A 16,440-nucleotide genomic window follows, 5' to 3' on the forward strand; every position below is an offset into this window, starting at 1 on the left:
TTTCATTATTAAAAAAAACTTGTAAGTTTTATATCTCTCGTTATAAGTATTTTTTAAATAAATTCACAAATTACATCGTATATTTTGCCTCATGAGTGCAATTTTTTATGCGGCAAAAAATAATATAAAGTAAAGTAAAAAAAATAGACATACGGAAATCTGTCAAAATCGCAAATTTTATTTTATCATAAATGTTTGTTTGTCGAGCTTATTAAATTCGTTAATTATTAGATAATTAAATTCGATAAAATTTTAATTCAAATTTTGCTTCGCAGATACATTGTATAAATTTAAATAAAGTGCAATCGATGTAGGATGAGGAAGTCTTTCATTGTTCGTTGTTAGATTTAATTTAATATTGCTATATTTATTTTATACAGTGTATTGTTAATATTACATTTATTTATGTATTATTACTTTTATTTTATTCTATACAATTTTATATACATATTTAATATATTTGTAATATATATATATATATATATATATATATATATATATATATATGTCTATATTTATGCAATTTTATTTGTTCACAAAGTTTTTATATCTTCATAGATTTAATATCTTTAATATTTTTACATATATTTACATATAGAATTATCTCTTGCATATTTATATTTTCACATTTGCTTTGTCATGCAGTCTGTATATCCTTTATTGCAATTTTTGCAATTCTATTATATTATACAATTCAATTATTGTATCAAATCCAAACGACATTTCAGTAAAAGTTCTCTATATTTGATGGAAAAATCCTACCTAAATAATTTCTAATGTGGTCAGGCATCATTTATAATACGCAATAAACTAAGGACAAATTAAAGGTAAATCTTCATAAAACTAATAAACTATTCTAAAAAGCTTCAGTGTGAACTCTCGAAATTCGAGACAATTTTTTCACGATAGCGTCAGACATTATATTTTCGTGCCGAACAAAATAATCCCGTACTATCGCAAAATTTTTTTTCCTATTGCTTCCACATGCACACTCTCGATTAAAGATTAAAAACTGTGCAGGGCTATAAATATCGGTCTTAAAGTTTTCATACTGACACTTTTTGTAGGAATTTAAAAGACTCGTAAATTAACAAAAGTTCTTTACGTCACGGCTATAATCTTTAATCGATTAAGCGCTGCCAGTTTCTGCTATATTTTTAAAGCAAGTAAAATCCAATAATTTCTCGCTCGCGTCTCCTCCCGAAATGTCTAGGCATCGTGTCCTTTCCCGTTCGTCGGAATGACGTCGCGCAAATATTTTCGACGAGAAGAGGCGAGAAAAGGCATTCTTCTAAACCGTCGCAATATACCGAGAATCGAGATATTTCCCAAAGGGCCGACGGGCGATGCCCTAATTTACGACGGGGTGTTTACGTCGAACCGCCCTGTATACGTAGAGCCGTATAACTCCCGCTACTTGGAAACGCTCGACAATGACATTAAGGGTCTTCCTAATACCGCATGGGTACCGCAGTAGTCGTGAAGATCTGACCGTAACCGCCGCGTAAACACGAGTTCAAGTTAATAACGTTGACGCTGCATTACAACTGTGCAAACTGTAGGTATGTCATAAAGATAGTCTGGAAACATTTCGCACTGCGTTACGTCCGTAATACAGCGTTATCCGATAACGAGGTCACAGGCATTTAACGATATTTAGATACGAAGACACCAGTATTTCAGTGTTTACTCAACACATTGCATAAAACAAACTGCAGAAGAGTTACGTGGAATTATGCAAAAAAAATAGATTTTTAGACAAAGACAAACGATATGAAAGAGATACTTATACACGTCTATTATATTATATTTATTATACATATTTCTCTCAATATAATTGATTCGACACCGTGTTTTCTCTTGTGTCTTTCAGTTTAGTTTAGAGACGCGTCTATAATATCAACGTCTAGTGTCAATGTCGTACACTTTGCTCAAGAACGACTCCTCTGGGTAATTCTCTTTTAGTCTGACTCTAAATAATGGAAGAAAAGTGGGATCTATGCAAAGCTAGATGTCTCGAGAGACTTTACTTTACCGTAACATTTTTACGCCGATCTCCATTGTAACGGGGTTGAATAGAGTCTGAATACAGTTCTCAAATACAAAGGTACTCGTGCGCCTGTATATCCAACATCTCCACTTACGCCACCGAGTGACCGTAGCCTACACAATAATGAATAGAAACCACTTAACACGCGTGTCTAAGTGTCTCCTCGGTCGTGCCGGGACCTTCTCGTAGTTAGGTTTAATAAACTCTAAAATTCTCATATTTGCGATCGTAAAAATCAATAACAAGATAGAATTATGTATTTAATCTTCCATGCGCCCGCGCCGGCGAACCGCATTGAATTGCAAATGGCTCAGAAAATGAAGTACCGTGTGGTTCGATCGAGGCATCCTATACAAAACACTCGATAAAATTTTCACCGTTGTAAGGTCAACGCCTTCGATCGAGTAGTAAATTTTTTTTTCGAATAAAAAACCGATTTTAATACTCGTCTTTTGTGAGATTAATAAGAAGTGAAAGTAACGAACTCTTTAACAGCCACTCCAATAGCTAATCTCGGCTCGAAATCGTAATCAAGGTGGAAGCGTCGAGTTCCGTTCAAAGCGCGAAGCGAAACGTAATGACATCGCGATGCGAGATTCGGGATTATTACCTTATTTATTTCATGGAGATACTTCGTGAATAATGCAACCTTCGAATTTGAAGGGAGGACTTGCTGACGATTCCCGGCACGGAACAGGTCAAAATCCTACAACGATAGCTTTGCTGTGAGTCAGCAGGGTCAGTATGATTCTGAAGTGCGCAAAGTCCCCCCTCCATCTCTCTCTCTCTCTCTCTCTCTCTCTCTCTCTCTCTCTCTCTCTCTCTCTCTCTCTCTCTCTCTCTCTCTCTCTCTCTCTCTCTCTCTCTCTCTCTCTCTCTCTCTCTCTCTCTCTCTCTCTCTCTCTCTCTCTCTCTCTCTCTCTCTCCCGCAACGGAAACCGCAATTGCCGCGTTCTAAAATTCCAATCATGCCTGCATTCACACGACCCGATAAATTACGGTTGGGTCACGTCCCGCTCGACATTGGCAGAATTCAGGGCTGCTGACAACCTAAGCGAAGATATTCTTAACTCCTCGGAGCAACGAGTTTTTCTCGACAAAACTTTCATAAAATTTAGATAATGATGTTGCAAGATAGATAAGGCATTAATAATAGCTTTAAAAGAAAACGAATATTCTTTTCTACTCGTACATGCAAGTTCTGATTTTATATGATAATTATAAGTTAAGTTTACTTCCAGCGCCGACGTTAATATTACAGAAACACGTGCAATGCTTACGAAGCATTAAAAATATTATATATATGAAAGAAAACTTTAGAATCCTAAACTTAACACTCTACTATACTATTTTGTAATTTCTGTAATCCTTTCGTTTTCAATTAAACGTTAAGATAAAGTAAAGTCATTCGAGAAACAATTGCTCTAATTTATCTCTCTCTAAATTCTGATACTAAGCCGCAAAAAGATACGGAGATGAGGTTCGCTAATCCAAAGATAAAGTTAATTAGCGCGAAGAAACAGTTATAATAAACGGTTATATCCATCTAATTAATAATACGGATTGTGCGCTTCTCTTCGAACAATGTAGAACTCAGAGAGAAATTTTCAACCAGATACAAAGATATGGCATGCACTGCACACAGCTAATTAGAAAATTTAACGCACACGACAATAGACTGATGACAAATTATTCTTTCATTTCGTCATTTTAGGATATAAAGTAGGAAAGTACCCTATTATCGTAAAACAAACAGAGGTTAACGGGCAAACTTCCATTTTAGCGAATGATTAAAATTGCTCGAGCTTATGTCTCCACAAAACGTGAACGTCACGGTGTTCACGTATACCTGCGAGCTATGGGAGTATAGTCAGAGGACGAGAGAGAACTTTTACCATAATAGACTTAAACAGTTAACGTTATGCCCGTTTCTACCAATTTGTGGTTAACTACGGTTTAGTGAAACTTTGGTTAAAATTAACTTTCAGTTTAATATTGATTGGTTTCTACGAGTAAACTATCCGGAACGTTTAGCTAAACTTATAACATGTTTGATATAACTCTGAAAGCATTAGAATGTAGAACGTTGATTGGTCCAATAATCGTTCTAACGGAACTGTGATTACTGTGGTTTAGGATTATTAGGTTAGGAGAATCATATCTTGTCAAACGAAGAAGTGTATAATAATAAAATGAATGCAGCAAAAATTAAGTGTGCAACGGAAACGTGCCCAAATTTTTCCGAAAAGGAAAAACTAATTTTAACAGAAATAGTATTAAAGTATAAAAATATAATAGAAAATAAAAGAACTGACGGAGTAACCTCAAAAGATAAAGAAAAGTGTTGGAAGGTAATAGAAAATAATTACAATAGTACATCTTCTTCAACTGAATTTAGAAGTGCGGAAGTCCTCAAAAGTTGTTGGGAGAATCTTAAAAAAAAGACACGAAATTTTTCGCTGATGAAAGGATACAATTATATAAAACAGGCAAGTAAAATGTTGGTTGATATTTTGGTGTAAAACTATAGAGATATTACATATCAAAATAATTATTTCATAATTTGTAGAAGTATATAATGTTTACAAGTAATAAGTAAGTATAATGTATATTGTAATAAGTAAGTTATGATTGAAAAACTAGGTGGAGGACCTTGTGAATCCCAAACAGATGTAGTGCTGGAACGTGTACGAGACATTATTAAACCTTCTGTTGAAGGTATTAAAAGTGATTATGATTGTGATGCTATAGAAGGTAAAATATATACGTATAAAATATATGCACAGTATAAAGCAATGTTACGATTCTTTCTTATTTTAAAGCTCATTAAAATGAACGATATTGTAACTTTTGCTAGCTAGTAATATGTGAAAAAGCTGAGAATAGTTAAATTATATTTATGTATATTATACAGATGTTTATACAGATCAAAGTACAAATGCATGCAAGATACCTACAAAGACAAATTCATGCGAGACGTCATCAGATTCTATTGAAATGGACGAGTGGCTTCCAGTTGATGACAATGACAATGATCAAGATGATGTTCTACTTGTAAGAGATGTAATAAATATTAAAATATATTATATTGTATACTATATATATATATATATATCTGTTGCTCAAATGTATTAAATACAAATTAATATAAATTTGTAGTACTTACAAGAAAATGCTGGTGCTATGAGACAAAATTCATTTGATAATGTATCAGATGGACATGAAATGACAAACTACGATAAGGAAAATGACATAATTGGAAACCACGATAGTGTATCAGATGTTAATGGAAATAGCTCGGTTGTAAGTCCGAACAAAATTTTTATGTGCATAGAAGTGTACGTTACATTATTTATCTTTGTATTTATATACCTTTTTGTTGCAGTTTATGAGAGAGAATAATACACAACACTGTCTTAAGAAAAGCAATATACAAAATATAAAAAAACCAGAAAAGCAAGACGTACAGAACACATCCGCAGTACAAATATTAAAACGAAAAATAAGTACTCCACTTCAAGTAAAAACCAATAATTTAAATGATCAATATAAATCTAAGAAACTTAATAGACAAGACAATAAACCATATAAGAAAAAAGAAGAAACTATTACTTCAAGAATGTCACAATTTGACATGTTAACAGATTCAAAGATCAAGCTTACAGAATGTATGACAGACGATTTTAAAGCAAAAACGTGAAATAGAGATGCAAATTTTAAGTACGCGATTGAAGAAAGAACAATTAGAAGTACAGATATTAGAAAAAGAGTTGTTATTACAGGAGCATAGATTACAAAGAGAGGTGCAACAAAACAAGTCATTTAACGTTTCATAGAAACAAATTTTATTTTAATTCGTTGAACTAAACAGTGAGATAGTATTGAAAGACTGATCAGAAAGACTGATGATATATAAAGAAGTTATAAAATATATTAAAAATGAAAATTAGTTAATTTAATTTATGTTTTGTTCTTGCTTCTAAATAATATATTAATTTTATTTTTGTTCGATCAGTCTAATACAAAGCTACGTTACATATATAAGAACTGTTTCTTTTTTTACAAAAAGTTTAATTTATGTTTTGTTCTTACTGCAAAATAATATATTGATTTTATTTTTGTTCGATTAGTCTAATACACAGTTACGTTATATATAAGAACTGTTTCTTTTTTTACAAGAAGTTCAATTTATGTTTTGTTTTTACTGCAAAATAAGATAATAGTTTTATTATTTTTGTTCAGTGTAATACAAGTATTTATAAATAATACATGAGTGCTTAGAGAGAGAGACAGAGAAGAGGAAGATATTTCTTGATAATATACTTTATTATGTATAAGTGAAAAACGTATATAATATATGTGCAATGTAACTTTAAACTGTATCTTATTCAAATAAAAAAAGTGTTACAAACATCAATATTATTTAAATTTGGAATTTCCTAATATGCACATAAAAATAAAACAGAAATGAGACAAATATATCACTAAATATCTAAATATATTTTTAGGTTTTCGCATTTCCTGTTCGATATCCTTATGCAGTTTATACTCTACACATAAGTATGCAAAAGGATAGAAAGTTTCTTTGACTTTTTAGATGTCTTTCATTCATGTGTGTTAATTGTGAAACGTTTCAGGGTAGATGTATTGTTTCCTCACTTTATTATACTCTAATGCTGGAAAAAATATATTTCTTATAATAATAGAGATATTTTATAGAATTATTATAATTTATATAGGGTAATTATAAAGTTAAAACTTTTGAATTATATATAATTTATGCACACACGTACATACATCAGCGTGCGAACACATACATACTCATACAATCTAATAGAAATACAAAATTTTAATATATTATATGAAAATATTTGTAAACAAACATACTTAGCAAAATAAGTATGAATCAGTTCTGTTCTTACTGTTCCACCAGCAACTTCGTCATTATTGATTCTCTGGTTAATGTTGCATTCGGCTAGCATATGATCCCATGGTAAATCTAAATTTGGATCGTCATCTGGTTGTGGGTCATTATTTTGTCTAGCAATATTGTGAAGCACTGCTGTTGCAATAATAATAGGCATGACTCTTTGTAAGTGATATCGCATTCCCAATGCTAGAATTGGAAATCTTCTTTTCCAAACACCAAATAGACGTTCTATTATATTGCGGGTACGAATATGTGATTCATTATAGAGTCGTTCTGCAGCAGTTTGTGGCGTTATCAGTGGAGTTAGAAGATACCGCTTCGAAGGATATGCGGAATCTCCTAACAAAAAACCGTTACCATATGCGGCATTCTCAAAATTTGCTCTCAAGCGACTATTATTAAAATTGTACTATCGTGCACAGAACCTTGCCAACGAGCAACTATATCTGTTATTTGTAAATTGCTGTTACATGTTGCTTGCGTATTTATGGAAAAGTATCCTTTGCTATTACGAAATAACTCAGCATCTTCTCCACCTACAATAATCAAAATAAAAGAACATGTAGTAAGAATTATATAGTAGGCAAATCAATGTAAATAATATAATAGTATTTTATATATCTCCAGCATGTGTGCAATATGAGAAATGGGAAACGCGCCATTGTTGTGGCATATACACGAAGCGTCAATAACAATTGTAGTTGTGCTCATCTCCAGCAGATATGAGAAATGGGAGATATCGAGATTATTTCTAAAAAGAAATTATTGTATTACCTTTACGTTTACTAGAATTTATATTTGCAATTATAAATAGTTTCTACTTACTTATTTGTTGCAAATTCTAATTCTTCTCTTATGTGTTGTAACACTGATAACACAGATCTTTTACTTATTCGAAATCGCATTATGAATTCGATGTCATCAAGCTCTTCCAAATAATTAATGCGATGTTTAAATCTTTTCCTTCTTCTGATCGGTCTCACATTCACAATATCTTCATCATCAGAACACACAAGTTTAATAAATGCTGGGGCATCATATTTCCTACGTATAACTTCTATATTATAAATTATGAAAATGTCTGTATCATGAAAAATGTTTACATCAATTTATTATATTATTACTTTTTTATTTACGTTATATTTACCTCAATTAATATATTTACTTTATCCAATATATATATAACCTCATTAATAACCTTACATATAACCTTATCACACAATTTTTGTCTGCAGAACTAGCTAGTTATATTTTTTAACCGTAGTTTAACAATGCTAAACGGTCAATATTGATCGTTTAAATTAAACTGGATTTACGTGCGTTTAAACGTGAATTTATCATTGGTAGAAACCAATATTTTTGGCAAACTTCGGTTAACCGAATGTCACTAGGGATTAACGTTTAAACCGCGTTGGTAGAAACGGGCATTTAAACAGTTAACGTAGTTGGCTCTCACCCTCGGAGTGGACGTTTCGCGCAGCGGTATTACGCGCGCGTATGCCAACTAGGTAAGGGCATCGGTTCTAACTAATCGTATTTATTAAGGAATCGCAGCAGTTGTTGAGGTAAGCTTTTTCGCGCTTATCGCCCTTCGACACGTTTCAAGTCTTATGGATCATTCCATACTCCTGAATGGATGTCCCCGAGTAAATCTCGTCGGTTCAAGAGGGAAATCACGGCAAACACACGCGTGAAAAGTTTCACTTTTCGCTCTTTTTTATTGGAAAAGTTACGAGATGAAACTCCAAAACCGAATCACGTACGAAACGTTCCACTTCCGCCGCATTATTATTTAACGCGTTAGTCAATATAAAGCTCCTTTAACTTCGGAAAAAAGAGTTGTTTTGAATTGATTACAAGAAGTGCGTGTAATTTTTAAATTGCGTACTTTTCTTACGAATTCATGGAAATATATTTTTTGCTCGACTAAATTTAATCGAGAACGTAAATGCAATTAAAATGACATATACGCGCGCGCAAAAACGTTTTTTTAATGGAAGAACCAAGATAAAATATTTATCGTAATATTATAGAAAGCATTTTGCAAATCTATCTTCTAAAATGTATGAACGAATCATTTGTGTATCGCTGTTCTGTTTGCTCTGACATAATCGTTCGATCTCCAACACGGGGTCGGTATGAATAGCCGACGAAATTGGACAGGTGAGAAATGAACGTATCGGTTATGTCTCTGGTTTTCCTTTGGTAAGCACGTCTGTTGTAATCTTCAACGAATCCGACTTCAGTCAGACAAGCCTGGCTGCCATGCGAAATTTTCAGTAAAAACGAGAAGTGGAACTTTCAAATCTTCGTTTGGTTAAATATCGAACACGAAGCGTTTTAAGTGCAATTGAGGATCTTTTTCGGAAGACTCGACAGCTGCAAAATTCTCAAGTTTCTAGAATTTTTAAGAAACTTGATTATAATTTGTTTTATTCTCATGAATATGCATGAATATGCATCATTGAGAAATATAAGAACGCTGTACTGTTACGAGTAATTAATTATTACAGCACAACACAGAAAAGTAATAGTAAAAAGTTAATTAATACCAAAATTTGTGGAAAACCCAATTCTAATAATTTTATAAATTATTTAGTAAGGCTAATTTTTTATTGTTAAAATTAATCTCTTTTAGATTGGATGAAATCTATCAACACCATCAAAAGATTGTTGAGCTAATTTTTCGGAACTGCTTTTCGATGCAGACAGGTTAATCAAAATGATACACGTACGTGATTTCATAATTAATTTAACAAAACATATTGTAGTATTGCTTGAATCATCAATTAACTATAACATTATGTTTAGAATAATTGTCGCGACGCCAATTCATTAATTCTAATAATAATGTGCATGTCCATTGAGGTCATTTTAATCATATTAATAGCAATATTAATGGCGATGTACACCGATATTGTACCGATACTCGCTCGTACAATCCATTAAGTAATAATTGCAATATATAATATGCAATACATAAATGTGAAACGCTATACGAAGCCACTCATTGCATCTAATCTTTGCGTGTCATCGGGCTGTTTGCTTAAGTAACAATTTAAAGGGCGGCGAAGATATACCGCCGGCGTTTGCTCGTTACACAGTAACGAGCAATTGTCGAACCGTAAAAAAAGCAATTTAAGTGATTTCACAACGTTATGTTACCATGATTCGATTACGCGATTGCTGCCATGGTGCGAGCCATGCAAAAAATTACGCTCGTGTTGCATTCGACACTCGGGAACCGGTAACTCCGGTACATCGTATACGGTGTTGTAATTAAAATGTCCCTAGTGATTAATGAGGCGATTACGTGCGCGACCAACTGTTCTTTCTTCCTTTCTCTTTCGCGTCGTCTCCCTCGCGTTTTCTTAACTCCGCCCCTACTTTGGAGCTACTCTGAGTTCAAAAGACAGGTTCTTGAGATTAATGAAGTACTTTTCCTTAAAATATCCATTTGAGGGCGCACGGCGATATCGATAATTGTTTACAAGCAAGTTATTCCTTTTATTAATTAATTAATCTCAAATTGCAATTAGAGGCCCACGTGGAAGAGAAAAGAATTTTTTTCAGATATGTAATCTACTATATTTTGTTATAATGAAGGCCGCCGTATATAAGCTCGCTTTCATGCGCACACGTGTATCGTGCAGAAATATGTTCATTAACTTACGGATAATATCGCCTTTCATGAAAGCATTTTTATCTCTTTTTACGCAGAAGGATAGATTTGAAAAAGAATGTTTTTTTTTTTTTTTTTGCAAATTTACTTTGATCGATATACGTGCGCGTGTGAGTAGATGCGGAAAATAAAGTTCGCGTTTACGCATAAAATAAAACTCAAAATAATCGAGTTTGTATATTACTAACCATAATATACACATTATTAACTTAATTAGTAAATTACGAATTTGAATATATGTATTTAATTGAATCTTGTTCAATAATTCAAACTTGCGTGAAATCGACAAGAGTTTGTAGGAAAAATTTGAAGAGATGCTGTTCTTAACGTACTCGCATGCGGATATTAAATCCAAAATCGATGCACTCTACCTCGCGAAAGTTCGCTAGGCGAAATGGTTCGGCTTAGTCATCAATTATTAGAATTCAGTGGAGACCTTCTTATACGGGAGTTCCCGAAGGGAGGATAAAATGGACAAAATCTGTTCTATCGATGCATCAATCTTGACCTGTTTAGAAATTATATTCTTGATATAGTTCTATCAGCGGAAGCAACATTATACGTATCCCGGAGAAAATGCCATTCCCAGAGCAAAATATCGTTAATAAGCGCGCGTTACGGGATTATCAAGTAGATCTCGATCAGGATATACATACATCGTACGTAATCAAGCATGACTAAAGGAATATAAGTATATATCATTTGCACAATCCGCTTATTCCTTGGATACTCGATAACAAGCTTCTACTCAAATCGATATAAGAATCAATTAAGTACATTGCACTACCGGTAAAAAATGTAACAACTAACTTCGCTGCTATTAATCAAGCTTTCTATGCAGCAAAAAATATCATACGACTTGCTGCGAATTAATCACAAACTAATGATAATATGCCGTAAGTCGTTCAACTCTTGAAACAAGACATCGGTCCGATATTCAATGGGACTTTATGATTCAAAATTTATATTAATGTGTATTTCCACTATCACCGTAAATTAAATTATAATAAAATTATTTCTATTCTGTATTTTTTCCTATTCTATACTATATATTTTTAATATTGTAATTCTAGTATTTTTAATATGGTGCTTGTAATTATTTTTATATTGTTTCAAAGAATAAAGAAAAAAAACGTATCAAGAGAGATGAAAGATGTTGGTTAGGGTTGAAGTTTGAGGGTTAAATAAATCAAAAGACCGAAACTATGACGGCAGCTTTCGACGGCGCCGCGTCAGTGCGGTTCACGAGGCAGACAAATAAAGGATTTGACTTCGAAAATCTGTCGTCTCTGGCTGGGGCTCCGGCGGTTGATAAATCTGACGAGAACCAATCACGTCACACACGCTGTTACGAGATGCGTCAAATGTTCGACGGGCGCAGCCATAAAACGGAAATTGTCGCTGGCACCCGTCACTGCGGGATACGCAATTAGGAGGAATTTTACGTTCGCCAAGCGCCCTCGACTGGTCTTTTCGTCAATCGATTACTTGTCCAAACTATGGATCCCCGCTAAAAAATTGGCTAAAAAATTGAAGTCCGAAAATCGACCTCGGCTAATTAAATGTTATAACCGCTATCCTTTCCAAGAGGTCAACATTTATATTGGAAAAGAAATATAACGACAGGTAATAACTGTCTGATTTAATTTGCATTTTTAACCTGCACTTACGATGATGTTTTTAACGCGCGATATCGTAAAATGTCAAAAAATTGCACCAACGGAAGTAATTTCGCGGTGCAGTGGTAACAGAGATTATAGAGTCTAAAGACTATTTCATATAAATCTTGGCTTCGATAAGCATTTTATTACATTTTTAGGACATATTAGAAATATTTAATTCGAGGCCAATGTTAAATTCAGAACCTTCTAAAAGGTCTCTTTGTATAACTTTGTTAGTTTATTTATAGATTATATATTTGAAAAAAATTTATATAATATTATACGATACACGCATAAGTTTTAACCGCAGAATCTTATAAATAATGTTTCGGCTTAAGAAACATTGAAAAGCTGTTTCATTATCGTGCTTTTAATGTCGCGAAGTTACAGCGATGCAATTCTCAACCACGTTTTATGGCGCCTTCAAGCTCAGAAATAAAGCCAACCGCATCAGCAGACCTGTAACTACCTTACGCTCACGTCCGAAAGCGAGGGAGTGCTGGAGAAACGTTTGTTCTTATCTGGCCAGCTGAGTAATTAGCTGCTGCAGCTTCGGTCTAGGAAACGGTTCATTATTTCCCGCAGAAACGGAAATTTCCGCGTCACGTAAGAAAGCGCATTTGGACACACCGGCGCGGATTACACTCATTTTCCATTTAGCCGGTATGAAGCCGACACATACTTATGACAGGCGACCACTTTGTCTCTCGAGCGGTGTCAAGCTAAATAAACGGAGTATGTAAATACATATATCTCTCCGTCCACATCACTGTGTTTGCGCTCGTGATTGTACCTCGTTAAACGTTCAAAGCAGCCTGGGCTGCGGAACGCTACATTGTAATTCAGTGTTAAAATTCACCATCGGTCTTCTCTCGACACGGTCTGAAAATTCTCCTTATTTAATTTTCACGAAATGTATTGTTTCTTTTAAAGGGAAACATCTGCTACGCGCGGTACAGAGATCTCTCGCCGAACATTGTCGTCAGAACTCATCGTTATCGCGATTTTGTCGCGTTGTTAGAATTCCGTCCTATATTTTTAATTTTTTGATGCCATCATGAGCAACGAGGTGGCAATAAGTGATAATAAATAGCGACTCCTTTAGCACAATGTTTTAGTACATATCTTCGGAGCATCCGACGAAACATAGATGAAAAGCATCCTCTCTCGTTATATAACAGAAAATAGCGCAGTGCGCGGTGGTGCAATAATTAATTCTCCGGTACTGTCGCTTTGCCGAGAATAGTGCCTCATTTCATTTTAAGCTGCCCTCGACCCGACGCACGTACTTATCTCTACAAAATGTTTCAAGATAAACAGACGAAATTGCGATGACGAGTTTCTTAGCCGTTTTTCTTTCTCTTTTCCTTTTCAACGCGAAAATATTGACACGCCAATTATATTTTAATATACAGCAGTTAAAAACGAAAATTGTTTCTGCATAAATTATACTCAATATTCTTCAGTTAATCTCAAACGAGTTTTATATATTCTAACAGAATTTTATCTTTATATCTAATATAATTATTAAAAGGATAATTTTTAATGAAAAAAAGCATAAAGTCTGTGAAAAAGCAAAAAATATTACTTAAGCTGTTTTCCGCGGTCACGTTGGCGTGTTTGGCTATAACGATCAGATGTTTTGCAACGTTTTTTCCTCGTTCAAGAACCTTTCGTACATATAAGCAGCAAATATTCAGGTATTTCCATTTACGTGTTTCATCCAGTGGAGAACCGTCGACGGAGATGTAAATGCGTTGCAAGCTAGTGCCGTTATGAAACAGGAGAGTAATTTTGAAACAAATCATACTCATGTTGGCTTCCGCGGCGTGTACGACGACGACGCAACGCCGCGATCGATACGCTGGAGTGGGTAAACCGAAGAAGATACGAATACACATCAACGAGAAAGACAGCGTTTTGCACTCGCGGGTCGCGTGTCGCCGTTTACGACGCACAGTTAAAATTTGCCTCGACGAATAAGAAATGTCTTATCCATTTGTACAAAAATATTTTATGAAAGTCTCCCGTCTCTCTATTTTGAGATTATTCCGCTCGAATAGAATAATATCTGGAAGCCAGATTGAAAGACTTGAAGAAAATACGCGTATTTATATTAAGAATTGTGAAAAGGAAGAACAAAAAAATAAGATAAAATGTGGTAAGGCTATTACAGGTCTGCTTTTCCGATTTCTATCATCTTTAAGTTCCGTTGTTAATTGAATAATTAAAAATTACTTTATCGCTAACGAGATTTAATTGAATTAACGGTAATTGAAATTCGCTGTCTTCGTGATATGCATAATTAACGTTAACTTTCTAGTAGAATTATTGGCGAAGGAATCCTCAAATTAGAATTCTGTCGAATTGATTTCCGTTCTTAAAGCACGAGAAACGTAAAATACGACCTAGCTCTTTTACGAAGTTGTAATGCACTCGGCGCGAGAATCACGTATACGTAGCATGCGCAACCTTTTAATTTGGTAAAATGCCGCGCAACAATCTGGGACCAAAATTTGTGAGGTAAATTGTCCGTGTTAATTCACGAAGTTCACGCGACCCAATTTAACGAGCGCATTTTCTACCAAGCGTCGTTCTCCATCAGAAGATCGTCGACATATGGAAGTGGTTTAGAGAGCGTCCCTGGCCGCATACGGATTTTTACGACTAACTGTCGACGTCGGCGCAATTTTACTCGCAATCGGCGGTTAATGGAAAGCGAAAATATTTTATCCCGGTAATTGCATTTATCACCGTGAGCAACGTGTCGCATCAGCTCTGTCCAATTTTTGGGGAATGATGCAAATCGAGTATATACCAATGCCGGGACACTTGAGACTTATATCTGGACACCTTTATCATTTTAGTTTTTAAATAAATATAACGGGAATTAAAATCAAAGATAAAAATATAATACAAGAAAAATACTTTTACCTTTTTGATTTTAATTCGCGTTATAACTTACTTAAGAACTAAAATGATAAAAATGTCCAGACATAGGTACGTGTCCAGGCATTGGTACATTTACCTTACCCGTAATACGTGCTCTAATGCATGTTGTATACACGGTAAATGTATATCGAATGCTCGACTACGAATAAACATGTCAAATATCAAGGAATACGATGGGGCGATTTAAATGTAACATATATGTATATGCTCCGATAATTCTTTTATTGTGTTTTATATTTAGCTATGGTATTAATTAAAAATAATGGATATAGCATTATGCGTATATATAGGACATGCTCACCAAGAAGTATTATACTTTATTTTAGAAAATAAATCCGATTAATATCTGATGACTATATTCGTGCTACGATATAGGCCGTGGGTAGCTATAAAGAAATGTGAGAGAATTTACGACAATAAAAATGACTATATAAAATAAGTATGCGTGTTTCCATGAAAACTATGAAGAATATAGGGATGAGTAAGTGGCTGTTAATAAAAGAACAGGTCCCGCTACGTAACTGCATATATGAGAGGAATATAAGCGATTTCAACAAACGGAAATCCAGACTCGGCTATAGGGTAGTACTTAAGACGATTCTAAGGATCACTTCAGCTCGGTCGGCTTTCTTTTTTCTCAAGTGTAAAGAACACCGTTGTTCCTGACCGACGTTGCAGAATCGCCCCGTGATGCTTCTAAGCCACGATAAGTCTCGTACGCCCGAGACTTAGCGGACACGCGAAAAACAATGACAAAAGCGCCGTCTCCGTTGCTAGGAAAGGCACGCTCACGATGTATCGGGGAATTTGCATCCTACTAAGGATACGACGCTTTTGCGCATACGAAGTATGTAAATGCCCGTCTGCGTCCTACAAGAAGATGCAAATAATAGCGGCGCGCTTCGTATCTAGTAGGCCTGTTACGAACCTACACCCTGTATAACGAGTAAAGGGGAATACGATGGGGGGTTTGCGACAACCCTCCCCGCAAGCAATTTATTATTCCCCCGGTAGCGCACACCCCTCTCCGTTCGCGGAGAGCGCTTGCCAGATATGTCGGGATTTTTCAGAGTGAAAGAACTTAATTTCGCAGCTGTCACGCGTGCGTTCAGTAATTCACTTTTTCCCCTTTAATTCGTGTCTAACTGCTCGATCGAGGACGAAA

General features: G+C 34.6%; 1 protein-coding gene and 1 long non-coding RNA gene across 5 annotated transcripts in view; one reads left to right on the plus strand and one right to left on the minus strand.

Annotated features, from left to right (window-relative positions):
- LOC139814204 (uncharacterized) overlaps positions 1 to 16,440 on the minus strand; it is a 157,386-nt gene that overhangs the window by 118,008 nt on the left and 22,938 nt on the right. The gene's annotated exons all lie outside the window — the stretch shown is intronic.
- LOC139814208 (uncharacterized) lies at positions 4,305 to 5,314 on the plus strand. The gene is made up of 4 exons (XR_011732368.1): positions 4,305 to 4,539; positions 4,694 to 4,804; positions 4,965 to 5,113; positions 5,210 to 5,314. It is a non-coding gene; the product is annotated as an uncharacterized lncRNA (long non-coding RNA).

Source organism: Temnothorax longispinosus, chromosome 6, assembly GCF_030848805.1.
Source record: "Temnothorax longispinosus isolate EJ_2023e chromosome 6, Tlon_JGU_v1, whole genome shotgun sequence".
Classification (NCBI taxonomy): Eukaryota; Metazoa; Arthropoda; class Insecta; order Hymenoptera; family Formicidae; genus Temnothorax; species Temnothorax longispinosus.